This window comes from Neophocaena asiaeorientalis, unplaced genomic scaffold (assembly GCF_003031525.2).
Source record: "Neophocaena asiaeorientalis asiaeorientalis breed wild unplaced genomic scaffold, Neophocaena_asiaeorientalis_V1.1 scaffold47, whole genome shotgun sequence".
NCBI classification, from domain to species: domain Eukaryota; kingdom Metazoa; phylum Chordata; class Mammalia; order Artiodactyla; family Phocoenidae; genus Neophocaena; species Neophocaena asiaeorientalis.
Window position 1 is genome coordinate 1,451,782 of NW_020175399.1, and position 16,363 is coordinate 1,468,144.

The window sequence follows — 16,363 nt, forward strand, 5'->3', positions numbered from 1 at the left end:
TAAGCAGCACGAGCATCTTCACATTGATTTCATGAGTTCACATTGGTTCTTCAAGCCTTCCACCTTATTTCAAGGAGGCAATGAAAAATGGTCTAGGTGGATTCTGTCCATGTAATGGGTTTGCATCAGAGGTAAAGAATCCCAAGTTTAGGAAACCTGAATATTTTGGATTCTCTGTATATTAACTTTTCCAATAGGCCGAAAGGATTAATCCAGGTACCACAGGATGTATTAGTGATTGCAGAGGCTCTGCCTCTGCTTGCAAGTTGTAACTCTAGGGCAATTCTATAATCTAAAACAAACTCTGGCCAATGAGATGAAGCTGACTTGACTGCATTCAAGGAATAGGTAGAGGAACCTTAATGAATTAAGCGCCCCATGGAGTCAGCTTTCACCGAAGCTTTGCTTCAGGTTGTGGAGCAGGAGATAAAGATTCCCAGACAGGGAAAGCTGCAACATTTCAAAGTGAAGATGAGATTACCCTGGGGCTAATGTTTCTGTATTATTAAAAAGTACTAATTTCATCTGACAAATAGGCTTGTTGGGCCTTTTTTCTCTAAATGGATATTCTAAATGTTTTAAGAGATTGCAAAGTGTCATGTCAACCTCTGGCATGACAGAAGGAAACATTATTATTTGGGTAGAGCAAAACAATACATTTAAAAACCAGCCCTGTGGGATTCAGTGGTGGCACAGCAGTTAAGAATCCACCTGCCAATGCAGGGGACACAGGTTCGAGCCCTGGCCCGGGAAGATCCCACATGCCGCAGAGCAACTAAGTCCGTGCACCACAACTACTGAGTCTGCACCCTAGAGCCTGCAAACCACCAATAGTGAGCCCGTGTGCCACAACTGAGCCCACACGTCTAGAGCCCGTGCTCTGCAACAAGAGAAGCCACCACAATGAGAAGCCCATGCACCACAATGAAAAGCAGCCCCCACTTGCTGCAACTAGAGAAAGCCCACACGCAGCAACAAAGACCCAACACAGCCAAAAATAAATAAAAATAAAATAAAAATACCTAAAAAGAAAACAAAAAACCTGCCCTGTGCTAAAATTACCTACCAACACCTACTTTATGTTACCATAATTTAACATCTAAATATATTGAAATTCCTCTCAGACAATGTTATAATCTTGTTTCCAAGAGTCATGTACTTTTTAAAGAGTTTAGGAGAAAAACAGTTATTGTATATCCCCAGATACTTACCATTACTTGCTCAAACTTTATCCCTTTGAAGTATCAAGTTTCTCTCTGGTGTCACTATCTGAAGAAAACCATTATCATTTCTTTTAGAGCATTTTTGTGATACAAAATTATCTAGGTTTACCTTCATTTGAGAATAATCTTCAATTCATTTAAAAGGACATTTTTCCTAGTTATAGACTTCTGGGTTAATTTTACCTTCAGCACTTTAAAGATGTTCTATTTTCTGGACTCTGTAGTATCTGGTAAGAAATACAGTTATTTATTCAAATTACCACTACCCTATATATAATAAACTGATTTTTGGTAGGAACTTTCAAAATTTTTTCTTCATCATTGGCTTTCATCAGTTTGATTACATTGTGTTATCAGTATGCATTTGGGTTTATTCTCTTCAAGGTCACAATGCTTATTAAATCTGCACATATATGTCTTTCACCAAACATTATTATTATTTCTTCAAATGTTTTCTGTGCCAATCACCATGAGGTGGTGGATGGGTAAAGAAAGTAGTATGTCCATATACTGCAATATCATTCATCTATAAACAGGAATGAATTATGGATACACAGTATGACATGTATGTTCCTCTTAATCATTGTGCTAAGTTAAAGAAACCAGACACATAAGGGTCTTATTCCATTTACACACCCTTTGACTATGGCAAGCAGTGTGGCTATACATATTTCCATACAAAATTTCTACTTGAACATTAATATTCCTTTACATATTTCCTTACAAAATTTCTACTTGAACATTAATATTCCTTTAACTGAGAAATATACCTTTGTGTGGAATTGGTGGGTCACAGAGATTCTATAAATTGTTGGGGGACCACCATAGTGTTTTGCACAGTAGCTTCACTATTTGACATCCCCCCATAGCAAAGAACAAAAATCCCAACTTCTCCTCATCCTTAGCAATATTTATTATTTCTCATTTTTCATTTTATACCCAAAATGTAAAGTGATATCTCATGATTATTTTGAATTGAATTTCTCAAGTAAAAATATTAAAATTCTTTTCATGTACTACGGCTCCTGGTATATTAACTTTTGAGAAATATTTACATCCTTGGTGCATTTCTAAATTGTACTTTTCTTCCATTTTTTATTTGGAAGTGTTCTTTATATATTCTCCATGCTAGTAAGTTCTCAAATACATGATTTCCAAGTATTTTCTCCCGTTCTGTGAACTGTCTTTTCACTTCCCTCAGAGTGTGCTATGGTGCACGTTTGTAAGTTGGATAAAGTCCAACTACGGGCATACCTCTGAGATAGTGACTGTATTGTTCCAGCAAATATCACAGTAAAGTGAGTTGAGTCAAATGAATTTTTAGGTTCCCCAGTGAAAATAAGTTATATTTACTCTACATTGTAGTCTATTAAGTATGCAGTGGCATTATGCCTAAAAAACAATGTACATACCTTAACTAAAAAATACTGTCACCTGAGCCTTCAGTGAGTAGTTATCTTTCTGCTTGTGGAGGATATTGCCTTGATGTTGATGGCTGCTGACTGATGAGGTTGGTGGTTGCTAAAGATTGAGACGGCTATGGCAATTTCTTAAAATAAGACAGCAGTGAAGTCTGCCACGTCAATTGACTCTTCGTTTCACGAACAACTTCGCTGTAACATGCAATGCTGTTTGGTAGCATTTTACCCACAGTGGAACTTTAAAATTGGAGTCAGTCCTCTCGAACTCTTCCACTACTTTATCAACTAAGTTTGTGTAATACTCTAAATCCTTTCTTGTCATTTGGACAATATTCAAAAGCATCTTTAATGGGTGTAGACTCCATATCAAGAAATCACTTTCTTACTTCATCCATAAGAAGCATCTCCTCACCCATTAAAGTTCTGTGATGAGATTGCAGCAATTCAGTCACATCTTCGGGCTCCACTCCTAATTTTTGGTTCTCTTCCAATTTCCACATTTGGAGTTACCTCCTCCACTGACGTCTTGAACCTCTCAAAGTCATCCATGAGGGCTGGAATCAATGTCCTCCAAACTCCTGTTAATGTTGATACTCTGACCTCTTCCCATGAATCACGAATGTTCTTAATGACATCTGGAATGGTGAATCCATTCCAGAAGGTTTTCAATTTACTTTGCCCAAAACATCAAAGAAAACACTATCTACAGCAGGTATTGTCTTACAAAATGTACTTGTTAAATAATAAAAATTGAAAGTCGAAATTGCTCCTTAACTGACAGGATGCAGAATGGATGATATGTTAGCAGGCATTAAAAAAACATTAATTTCATTGTACATCTCCACCAGGGCTCTTAAGTGACCAGGTTCATTGTCAATGAGCAGCAATATTTTGAAAGGAATCTCTTTTTGCTGAGCAGTGGGTATCAACAGTAGGCTGAAAATATTCAGTAAACCATGTTGTAAACAGCTGTGCTCTCATCCAGGCTTTGTTGTTCCATTTGCGGAGCACAGGCAGAGTAGATTTAGCATAATTATTAAGAACCCTAGAATTTTCAGAATGGTAAATGACAATCGGCTTGAACTCAAAGTTACCAGTTGCATTAGCCTGACAAGAGAGTCAGCCTGTCCTCTGAAGCCAGGAATTGGCTTCTCCTCTGTAGCTATGAATATCCTAGATGTACTTCTTCCAATAGAAGGCTGTTTTGTCTACATTGAAGATCTGTTGTTTAGTGTGGCCACGTTCATTAATTATCTTAGTCAGATCTTCTGAATAATTTGCTGCAGCTTCTACATCAGCACTTATTGCTTCACCTTGCATTTTTATGTTATGGAGATGGCTTCTTTCCTTAAACTTCATGAACGAACCTCTGCTAGCTTCAAACTTTTCTTCTGCAGCTTCCTCATCTCTGTCAACCTTCACAGAATTGAAGAGAGCTAGGGCCTTGCCCTGGATTAGGCTTTGGCTTAAGGGAATGTTGAGGCTGGTCTATTCGTCTATCCAGACTGCTAAAACTGTCTCAGTATCAGCAATAAGGCTGTTTTGCTTTCTTATCATTTACGTGTTCACTGGAGAAGCACTTTTCATTTCCTTCAAGAATTTTTCCTTTGTATTCACAATTTGGCTAACTGGCACAAAAGGCCTAGTTTTTGGCCTGTGTAGGCATTCAACATGCCTTCCCCACTAAGCTTAATCATTTCTAGCTTTTGATTTAAAGTGAGAGATGTGCGAGTCTTCCTTTCACTTGAACACTTAAGAGGCCACTGTAGGGATATCCACTGGCCTAACTTCATTGTTGTTGTTTCTCAAGGAATAGACAGGCCTGAGGAGAGGGAAAGAAACAGGAAAATGGCATGTCAGTGGAGCATTCAGAACACATACAACATTGATTAAGCTCACCATCTTATATGGATGTGGTATGTGGTTTTCTAAAACAATTACAATAGTAACATCAAAGATCACTGATCACAGATCACCATAACAAATATAATGATGAAAAATTTTGAAATATTGCAAGAATTACCAAAATATGACACAGAGATATAAAGTGAGGAAATGCTGTTGGAAAAATGGTATCAATACACTTGCTCAATGCTGGGTTGCTACAAACTTTAAATTTGTAAGAAACACAATGTACCCAAAGTGCAATAAAACCAACTGCAATGAGGTATACTGTAATTTATTATTTCTTTTGATGATTTTACTTTCAGTGTCATATCTAAGAATTGATCGCCAAATTAAAGATCAAGAAAATTTTACTATACATTTTCAGTTATGGATTTTTGCAGTATTAGCTTGTATATTTAGCTTTTGATAGATTTTGAGTTAATTTCTGTAAAGGTTATGAGTTAAAAGTCCAATTACATTCTTTTATATGTTGATCCCCATTTGTCAAAGGACCATCTGCTAACGCTACTCTTTCATAATTGAATGGTCTTGGCAATCTTCTGGACAATCAGTTAGCCATAAGTTGTATTTCTGAACTCTCATTTCTATGACATTGGCTTATATGTCTATCCTTACACAAATACCATACTGTTCAAGATTACTATTGCTTGTTACGGTTTGAAAAAAGTGTAAATCATCCAAATTTATAGTTTTCAAGATTGTTTAGGCTATTCAGGTTATTTGCAATTTCATACCTATTTTAGGTTCAACTTTTCCATTTTTGTAAAAAAGGCAGTTGAGATTTTGATAAGGATCACATTAAATCTGTATATTGCTTTATGGGCTGATGGCATGTTAAATATGCTTTCCAATAAATGAACACAGGATGTCTTTCCATTTGTTTAATTTCTTTCAGCAATGTTGTGTAGATTTCAATTTACAAGTCTCACATCTATCTGAATAAATGTACCCTACGTATTTTATTATTTATGATATTGTAAATGGAATTGCTTATTTGCCTTTATTTATTGTCCGTTGCTAGTACACAAAAATATAACCAATTTTTCTGTATACTCTGAAATACTGCTGAATTTCTTATAAGATCTAATAGTTTTTTGCATGTATTCTTTAGGATTTTCTGTATATATGACAATATCATGAGAATAGAGACAATTTTACATCTTCATTTCCAAGTTCGATATATTTTATTCTTTTTCTTGGCTAATTGTTCTGGCTGAAACTTCTAGTACAAAGTTGAATACAAGAGGCATCCTAGTTTTATTTCTGGTCATAAGGAGACAGCCATCTTTCCCCTTTAACTATGTTACATGGTATTCATAAATGCCTTTCATCATGTTGAGGAAGTTCAATTCTATTCCTAGTTTGTAGAGCTTTGTATATCATGAACGGGTATGTATTTTGTCTAATGCTTTCTTTGAAATAAGTTATCACGTGTTACTTTTTTCCTTTCTACTATTAATATGGTATGTAACATTGATTTATGTATGGTGAATCATCTTTGCAATTCTGGAAAAAAAATTCCATTTTGCTCATGGTGTATAATCCCTTTTAGCATGTTGTCACAATTTTTAACTAGTACTTTAAGGTTTTTGGCATTTATATTCATAAGGTATACTGACCCATAGATTTGTCTTTGTGTTTGTCTGACACTGGTATCATTGAAATGTTATCTCATAAAATGAATTTTAAAACGTTCCCTCAATTGTATTTTTGGAGAGAGGCTGAAAAGTGGTATTAATTCTTCCTTAACATCTGGAAGAATTCACCAGTGAAACCACTTAGTACTGGGCTTCTTTATTGGCAGATTTTAAAAAATATAATTTCTTGAGATGACGTTCACATAACTTAAAATAACAATTTAAAGTGAACACATTAGTGGCATTTAGCACATTCACATGATTTAGTAGGAAACATTTTCATCACTACAAAGTAAAGCCCTATAGTCATTAAGCGGTTTCTCCACATTCCCTCTATTCCTAGTTCCTGGCAGCAAATAATCAAAATTCTTTCTCAAAGTAATGTCTATATGTATAAAATCATATAACATGTGACTTTTTGTGTCTGGTTTCACTCACTTAGCATAATGCTTTGTAGGTTCATCCAAATTTATCATTTTGTCAGTACCTCATGACTTCTGTGGCTTAATAATACTCCACTGTAGGCATATACCAAAATTTCATTGTCTCTGTGGACATTTGCACTGTATTCCACAGCAACTGAACCATTTTAAATACCAGCTATGTGGACAAGATTCAATTTATGTATATTCTTGCCAACACTTTTCTTTTTCATGCTTTTAAAATTACAAACACATTAGTGGATATGAAATTATCTCATGGCTCTGCTTTTACCTCACTTATGTCAAATATTATGAAGCATCTTTCATGTGCTTTTTGTCCATTTATACATTTTCTTTGAAGACATGTCTTTTCAAGTTTTTGCCCATTCTTTAATTGGGTTGTCTACTTGTGGAGATGTAAGAGTTTTGTTTTTTTGTTTTTAATACATAACACATCCTTGATACTCGACCCGTATTGGGCATATGCTTTCTATTTTCTCATCTTCTGCATGTTGCCTTTTTCCTCCTTGGTAATGTTCTATCATGCACAAAAGTGTTGATTTTTGATAGCATCTAATATATTTATTATTTATTTACTTAGACTTTAGATATCACATCTAATATTCCATTGCCAAATCCAAGGTCATGAAGATTTATTCCTATGTTTTCTACTAAAAGTTACAGAGATTTAGCTCTTACATTTGGGATGTTGATGCACATTGAGTTAATTTTGTATATGGTACATCTTCATTGCTGAGTCCATTTGTCCAAGCTCCATTTGTTGGTAGGGGTTCAGCTTCATTCCTCTGCATGTGGAAATCCAGCTGTCAAGCACCATTTGTTGAAGGGACTACTCATTCCTCTAAATGATCTTGGAAAACTATCAATAAGCAACTGGGTATAGGTATATGGGTTTATTTCTAGAAACTCGATTCTATTTCATTGGTCAATATGTATATAACTTATGCCAGGACTGTATCATTTTTGATTAATGAAGCTATGCAGTAAGTTTTGAAATCAGAATTCAAGTCTTTGGACTTCGCTCTTTTTCAAGACTGATTTGGTTACTCACAAACCTTAGCAATTACGTATGAATTTGAGGACCAGCTTTTCCATTTCTGCATAAAAGGCTATGCATATTTTGAAAGGAATTGCACTGAATCTGTTGATCACTATGGGTTGTATGACATCTTAAGAATACTGTATTACAATACATTTACACAGGATGTCTTTCCATCTATTTACATGTTCCTTAATTTATTCCAGCAAAGTTTTGCAGTTTGCACTGAACAAATACTTCAACTCCAGGCTAAATTTATTCCTAGGCATTTTATTCTATTGAATACTATGGTACATGGATTTTTTTTTTTTTTTTGGTGGTATGCGGGCCTCTCACTGTTGTGGCCTCTTCTGTTGCAGAGCAAGGCTCCGGAAGTGCAGGCTCAGCAGCCATGGCTCACGGGCCCAGTTGTTCCGCGGCATGCGGGATCCTCCCCAACCGTGGCATGAACCCATGTCCCCTGCATCGGCAGGTGGACTCTCAACCACTGCGCCACCAGGGAAGCCCAGTTCATGGATTTTTAAAATAATTTTAAAATTTCCTTTTCAGATTGCAATTAGCTACAGAAATACAAATAATTTTGAGTGCTGATGGTTTAATTTTGCTGATCTTATTATCTCTAGAAACTTTCTGTGAATTCCTTGGAATTTTCTACATAATAGGAGTATAAAAAGAGTTTTAATTCTTACTTTCCAATTACTATGCCTTCCATTCCTTCTTCCAGCCTAGTTGCTGTAGCTACAATATCCAGTACAATATATAACAGCAATGGTGAAATCAGGTACATTCGTCTTGCTGATGATCTTAGCAGAAAAGCATTCAGTCATTTGACACTGATATTAGCTATATGTTTTACATAAATGCTATTTATCATGTTCAGAAATTTCCTATTCCTAATTCACATTTTTTTCTTTTCTGAAATCATGAAAGGTTTGTTGGTTTTTATCAAATTCTTGCTCTGTATCAACTGAGATGATCCTTTGGTTTCCTTCCCTCATTACATTAATGAGATGTATTATCCTTGTATTACTGGCAATAATTCTACTTATTTGTGGCGTATAATTCTGATAATATGATGTTGGATTCTTGTAGAGTTTTTTGGAAAAATTTGGAATCTATATTCTAAGACATACTGGTAATTAATTTTCTCCTCTTGTGATGGTTTTACTTGGCTTTGGTGTCAGAGTAATGTGGACACAGAGAATAACTAAGTATTCCCTGCTTTCCTTTTTTTTTTTTTTTTTTTGACACTCCGCAGCATGGGGGATCTTCCCGGACTGGGGCACGAACCCGTGCCCCCTGCATCGGCAGGCAGACTCTCAACCACTGTGCCACCAGGGAAGCCCCTCCATTTTTTTTTAAAGAATCTGAGTGATTACTATCAACCCAATATTTGGTAGAATGTACCAGTGCAGGCATATGACAGAGGTCTTTACTGACAGGTTTTATATTTTGGTTACTTGTTCAGTCCATTTATTTATATAGATCTCTTCAAATTTTCAAAGTGATTCAGTATTTTTATGAATTATATTCCATTAAAAGTTATTACCAAATAATGGCTATATACACTGTGTTATACAATATGTCTTGTTGCTTCTATATTTTATACATAGGAGTTCATATCTCTTAATCCCATATCTCTTAACCCCTTAATCCCATATCTCTTAACCCCTATCTTGCACCTCCTCACTTCCATTTCCGCACCGATAACCACTGGTTTGTTTTCGACATCTATGAGTTTGTTTCTGGTCTGCTATGTACATTTGTTTTGATCTTTAGATTCCACATATAAGTGATTCCATACAGTATTTGTCTTTCTCAGTCTGACTTATTTCAGTAAGCATAATGTCCATCCACATTGCTGCAAATGGTAGAATTTCATTCTTTTTTATGGCTAATATTCCATTGTGTGTAGGCATATGTGTGTGTGTATAATATACACACACACACATGTATATATACCTCTTCTTTATCCATTCATCTATTGATGGACACTTGGGTTGCTTCCATATCTTGGCTATTGTACATGGTACTGCTATGAACACTAGGGTGCATGTATCTTTTTGAATTAGTGTTTTCATTTTCTCTGGATATACACCCAAGACTGGAATTGCTGAATCATATGGTGGTTCTATTTTTAGTTTCTTGAGGAACCTCCATACTGTTTTCCACAGTGGCTGCACCAATTTACATTCCCACCAACAGTGTACTAGTATTCCCTTTTCTCTACATCCATGCCAACGTTTGTTATTTGCAGACATTTTGAGGTTAGCCATTCTGATAGATGTGAGGTGGTATCTCGTTTTGATTCGCCTTTGTCTAATAATTAACAATCTTGAGCATCTTTTCATCTGCCTATTAACTATCTGTAGATCTTCTCTGGAAAAATGTCTGTTCAGGTCTTCTGCCCATTTTTAAATTGGGTTGCTTTTTAGATATGGAGTTGTATGAGCTGTTTATATAATTTGGATACTAACCCCTTGTTGGTCATATCATTTGCAAATATTTTCTCCCACTCAGTAGGTCATCGTTTTGTTTTGTTGATGGTTTCCTTTCCTTTCCGTGCCACGTAGCATGGGGGATCTTAGTTCCCCAACAAGGGATCAAACCCACATCCCCTGCAGTGGAAGCACAGAGTCTTAACCACTGGACCACCAAGGAAGTCCCACCCTATGTGTTTTGATTGGGGCATTTAGTCTGTTGACATTTAAAGTAATTATTGATAGGTATGTACTTATTGCCATTTTATTACTTGTTTCCTTTTTGATTTTGTAGGTCTCTGTTCTTCTTTTTGTTTCTTCCCCTATGGTTGATTTTACTTTTTGAGCTGCTTCAGGATCACAGCAAAATTTAGGAGAGTAGAGATTTCCCATATACAAGCTGCACCACGTGTATATCCTCCCTTATTATCAATGTCCCCCAACAGAACGGCACATTTGTTACAAGTGACAAATCTACGCTGAGCTATCTTAATCACCCAAATCCACAGATTACATTATGGTTCACTCTCAGTGTTGTATATTCTATGGGTACATAGAATGTATAGTGACATATATCCATCGTTAACGTATCATAGAGTATTTTCATTGCCCTAAAAATCTTTTGTGCTGTACTTTTCATTCCACCCCACCCCAACCTCTGAGAACCACTGATCCTTTCACGTTCTCCATAGTATTCTCTTTTCTACAATGTCATATAGTTGGAATCATACATTATATAGCCTTTTCAGACTGGCTTCTTTCACTTTATAATATGCACATATGAAGGAATCATTTCATGCCTTTTCATGGCTTCATATATCATTTCATTTTAGAATTAAATATTCCATTCTCTGAATGTACCACAGCTTATTTATTCCTTCACCTACTGAAAGACATCTTAATTCTTCCACATTTGGTCAATTATGAATAAAGCTGCTATAAACATCCGTGTGCAGATTTTTGTGTGAACTTAAGTTTTCAACTCTTCAGGTAAATGTCAAAGTGCACAACTGCTGGATTTTATGGTAAGAGTATGTTTACTTTTAAGAAATTGCCAACTGTCTTCTAAAGTGGCTACAACATTTTGAATCCCCACCAGTGATGAAGGAGAGTTACTGTTGCCCCACATCCTTGCCAAAATATGGTATGGTCAGTGTTTCAGAAGTTGGCCATTCTAATAGGTGTGCAGAGGTATCACAGTGATGGTTAAATTTGCATTTGTTTTTTACATTAAGTCTTATCATATGTTTATTTTGATCTGTATATTTTCTTTGGTGAGGGGTCTATTAACATCTTTGACCCATTTATTTAAATTGGGTTGTTTTTTTAAATTATTTATTATTTAAAAATTATTTTTATTAATACAATGTTGTGTTAGTTTCAGGTGTACAGCAAAGTGAATGAGTTATACATATATATATATCCACTCCTTTTTTCTTATATCCTTTTCCCATACAGGCCATTACACAGTACAGAGTTGAGTTCCCTGTGCTATACAGCAGGTTCTAATTAGTTATCTATTTTATATATAGTAGTGTGTATCTCCCAATTTATCCCTCCCCCCCTTTATCCCCTGGTAACCATAAGTTTGTTTTCTACATTGGTGACTCTACTTCTGTTTTGTAAATGAGTTCATCTGTAACCTTTTTTACAGATTCCACATATAAGCAATATCATATGATACTTGTCTATGTTTCACTTACTTCACTCAGTATGACAATCTCTAGGTCCATCCATGTTGCTGCAAATGGCATTATTTTGTATACATGTACCACACCTTTATCCATTCATCCATCAATGGACATTTAGGTTGCTTCCATGTCTTGGCTATTGTAAATAGTGCTGCAATGAACATTGAGTGCATGTATCTTTTCAAATTATGGTATTCTCCAGATATACGCCCAGGAGTGCGATTGCTAGATCAAATGGCAGCTCTATTTTTAGTTTTTTAAGGAACCTCCATATTGTTCTCCATAGTGGCTATACCAATTTACATCCCCACCAACAGTGCAAGAGGGTTCCCTTTTCTCCACACTCTCTCCAGCATTTGTTGTTTGTAGATTTTTTGATGATGGCCTTTCTGACTGGTGTGAGGTGATACCTCATTGTAATTTTGATAGCATTTCTCTAATAATTAGTGATGTTGAGCATCTTTGCATGTGTCTCGTGGCCATCGGTATGTCTTCTTTGGAGATATGTCTATTTAGATCATCTGCCCATTTAAGATTGGGTTTGTTGTTTTTTATTTTGATATTGAGCTGCATGAGCTGTTTGTATATTTTGGAAATTAATCCCTTGTGGGTCGCTTCATTTGCAAATATTTTCTCCCATTCTGAGGGTTGTCTTTTCATTTTGTTTATGGTTTCCTTTGCTGTGCTAAAGCTTTTAAGTTTAATTAGGTCCCATTATTTTTGTTTTTATTTTCATTACTCTAGGCAGTGGGTCAAAAAAAGATGTTGCTGTGACTTATGTCAAAGAGTGTTCTGCTATATATTTCTCTAAGAGTTTTATAGTATTCAGCCTTACATTTAGGTCTTTAATCAACACTGAGTTTATTTTTGTGTATGATGTTAGAGAGTGTGCTAATTTCCTTCTTTTACATTTAGCTGTCCAGTTTTCCCAGCACACTTACTGAAGAGGCTGTCTTTTCTCCATTGTATCTTCTTGCTTCCTTTGTCAAAGATAAAGTGACCATATGTGCGTGGGTTTATCTCTGGGCTTTCTATCCTGTTCCATTGATCTATATTTCTGTTTTTGTGCCAGTACCATACTGGCATATATATCATATATATGCTCTTTTGTCATATATATCAATTTTCACTTGGGTCTATTTCTGGGCTACCTATTCTGTTTCATTAAACTATTTCTCTATTGGGGGGAATAATACAACACTATCTTGATTACTGTCTGTAGCTTTAAAATAAGTTTTGAAGTAGAGTAGTGTGAATCTTTCAACTTTGCTCTCCTCAGATAACATGTTGGTAATGCAGGGTATTTTGTCTCTCCATATAAACTTTATAATCAGTTTGTTGATATCCACAAAATAACTTGCTGGAATTTTTATTAGGACTACCTTGAAGCTATTCATCAAATTGGGAAAAACATACATCTTGAAAATGTTGAGTCTTCTTTATCCATGAACATGTATTGATACTATCTCCACTAAATCAGTTAATTTCTATTATCAGAATTTTATAGTTTTCCCCATATAGATCTTGTACATATTTTGTTAGGTTTATACCAATTTCATTTTGGAGAGTATGAATGTAAACAGACCTGTGTTTTTAACTTCAAATTCCACTTGCTTGTTGCTGGTGTCTAAGAAAGTGACTGAAGAACCTTGTATCCTGAATCCTTTCTATAATTGTTTCAGTTCTGGGAAGGTATTTTTGGTTTTAGTTTTGTCAATTCATATTTTCTACATAGACAAACATGTCATTTCCAACCAAAGTCAGTTATATTTTTTCCTATCCAAAATGTGTTCCTTTAATTTCCTTGTCTTTGCTTTAGCTAGAATCCAGTACAATGTTAAAAAGGAGTGGTGACAGGGGACATCTTTGCCTTTTATCTGATCTTGGTGTGAAAGCTGCTAGCTTCTCACTATTAGGTATCAAGCTGTAGGTTTTATGTAGATAGATCATCTTTATCAGTCTGAGTTAGTTCCCCCTGCATTTCTAGTTTATTGCAAGGTTTTTGGTTTTTTTTAATCACAAATGGGTGCTGGATTTTGTCAAATGCTTTTCCTGCATCTATTGCTATGATCGTGTGATTTTTTTTAGCCTGTTGATATAAGAGTTTACATTAATTAATTTTCTCTTCAAATATGTTCTCATGCCCTTTCTCTCTCCCTTCTCCTTCTGGGACCCCTACAATGTGAATATTGGTGCATTTAATGTTGTCCCAGAGGTCTCTTACACTGTCCTCATTTCTTTTCATTCCATTTTCTTTATTCTGTCCTGTGGCACTGATTCCCACCACTGTCTTCCAGCTCACTTATCTGTTCTGCCTCATTTATTCTGCCATTAATTCCTTCTAGTGTGCTTTTCATTTCAGCTACTGTATTGTTCATCTCTGTTTAACAGTTTGTTCTTTATATCTCCACCTCCCGGGAGATCAGCTCGATGCTTTGTGATGACCTAGAGGAGTGGGATAGGGAGGGTGGGAGGGAGGCTCTAGAGGGAGGGGATATGGGGATGTAAGTATACATACAGCTAATTCACTTTGCTGTATAGCAGAAACTAACACAATATTGTAAAGCAACTGTATTCCAATAAAGATGTTTAAAAAATAATAATAAAGCAAATTTGAAAACAAAACAAAAATCTTCTCTTTGTTAAACATTTCTTACATCTTCTCGGTCTGTGCCTCCATTCTTTTTCCAAGATCCTGGATCACCTTTACTATCATTACTATGAATTATTTTTCAGGTAGATTGCCTATCTCCACTTCACTTAGCTGTTCTTTTTATCTTGTTCCTTCATCTGGACCACATTTCTCTACCGTCTCATTTTGTCCAACCTTCTGTGGGTTTTTTTCATTTGTTTTTATATAAATTTATTCATTTAAATTTTTACTTGGGGCTGCATTGGGTCTTTGTTGCTGTGTGCAGGTTTTCTCTAGTTGTGGCAAGCTGGGGCTACTCTTCACTACTGTGAGCGGGCTTCTCATTGCAATGGCTTCTTGCTGCGGAGCACAGGCTCTAGGCGCACAGCTTCAGTGATTGTGGCACTTGGGCTCAGTAGTTGTGGCTCATGGGCTCTAGAGTGCAGGCTCAGTAGTTGTGGCACACAGACTTAGCTGTTCTGTGGCATGTGGGATCTTCCCAGACCAGGGATCAAACCCGTGTCCCCTGCCTTGGCAGGTGATTCTTAACCACTGCACCACCAGGGAAGTCCTAACCTTCTGTGTTTGTGGTGCCCTTTCCACAGGCTGCAGGGTCATAGTTCCTCTTGCTTCTGGTGTCTCCCACCCGGGTGGGTAAAGTTGGTCCAGGGGCTTGTGCAGTCTTCCTGGTGGAAGGGACTGGTACCTGCCATTTCAAGGGGTGGGTTTAGAGGTGGCTGTGAGCTCAGTACAACTTTAGGCAGCCTGTCTGCTGACGGGTGGAGCTGTGTTCCCAGCCTGCTGGCTGATTGGCCTGAGGCATCCCAGCACTGGAGCCTGCAGGCCATTGGGTGGGGCCAAGTCTCAGTGCCAAAATGGTGACCTCCATGAGAGCTCACACCAATTAATATTTCCTGGGGCTTCTGCCACCAATGTCCTTGCCCCCACAGTGAGCCACAGCCGACACCTGCCTCCCCAGGAGACCCTCCAAGACCCGCCAGTACGTCTAGCCCAGGTTCCTATGGAGTCACTGCTTTGTGCTGAGTCCCAGTGCACATGAAGCCATGTGTGTGCCCTCTAAGAGTGGAGTCTGTTTCCCCCACTGCTATGCAGCTCCTGCACTCATGCCCTGCTAGCCTTCAAAGCCAAATGCTCTGCGGGCTTCTCCTCCCAATGTCAAACCCTCAGGCTGGGGGAGCCTGACGTAGGGCTCAGAACTCTCACTCCTGTGGGAGAACCTGATATATTTTCCAGTTTGTGGGTTGCCCACCTGGAAGGTATGGGATTTGATTATTTCATGAAAGTGCCCCTCCTACCATCTCATTGTGGATTCTTGTCTTTGGATGTAAAATATATGTTTTTGATAGGTTCCAGCCTTTCTTATTGATGGCTGTTCAGCAGTTAGTCGTGATTTTGGTGTTTTCATGACAGGAGGTGAGCACAAGTCCTTCTACTCTGCCATCTTGTCCAGAATGGAGGGGCTGCTTTTAGTTTGGATGATTGCTGTCTCTTTCCTCAGTGTGTGCTAGCCATTATCCCCTTGATATGGGGTGTGCAGGTCTGGTGGCCTGTACACACTCCTAGGACAGCAGGGGCAGGGACTGGCATCTGACAATTAATTTTCAAATGCTGAAACAACCTTGCATACCAATTATATATTCCATTTATTCATGATGCATAATTCTTTATACATTGTTGTATTTGATTTGCTAATATTTTGTTGAGGACTTTTATCTATGTTCATGAAAGATACTGGTCTGCAGTTTTCTTGTAATGCCTTTGTCTGATTTTCCTATTAGGGTAATGTTGGCCTCACAGAATAAGTTAGGAAACATTTTCTCTGCCTCTATCCTCTGAAAATGATTGTAGAGTACTGGGATGATTCCTTC

The 16,363-nt window shown here is 37.0% G+C and overlaps 1 long non-coding RNA gene across 1 annotated transcript in view; it reads right to left on the reverse strand.

The window, feature by feature from the left end:
* Positions 1-4,056: 4,056 nt before the first annotated feature.
* LOC112414128 (uncharacterized) overlaps positions 4,057-16,363 on the reverse strand; it is a 59,176-nt gene continuing 46,869 nt past the window's right edge. The window contains exon 4 of the long non-coding RNA XR_003006083.1: positions 4,057-4,466. This is a non-coding gene — a long non-coding RNA (uncharacterized LOC112414128). The remainder of the gene's footprint in view (positions 4,467-16,363) is intronic.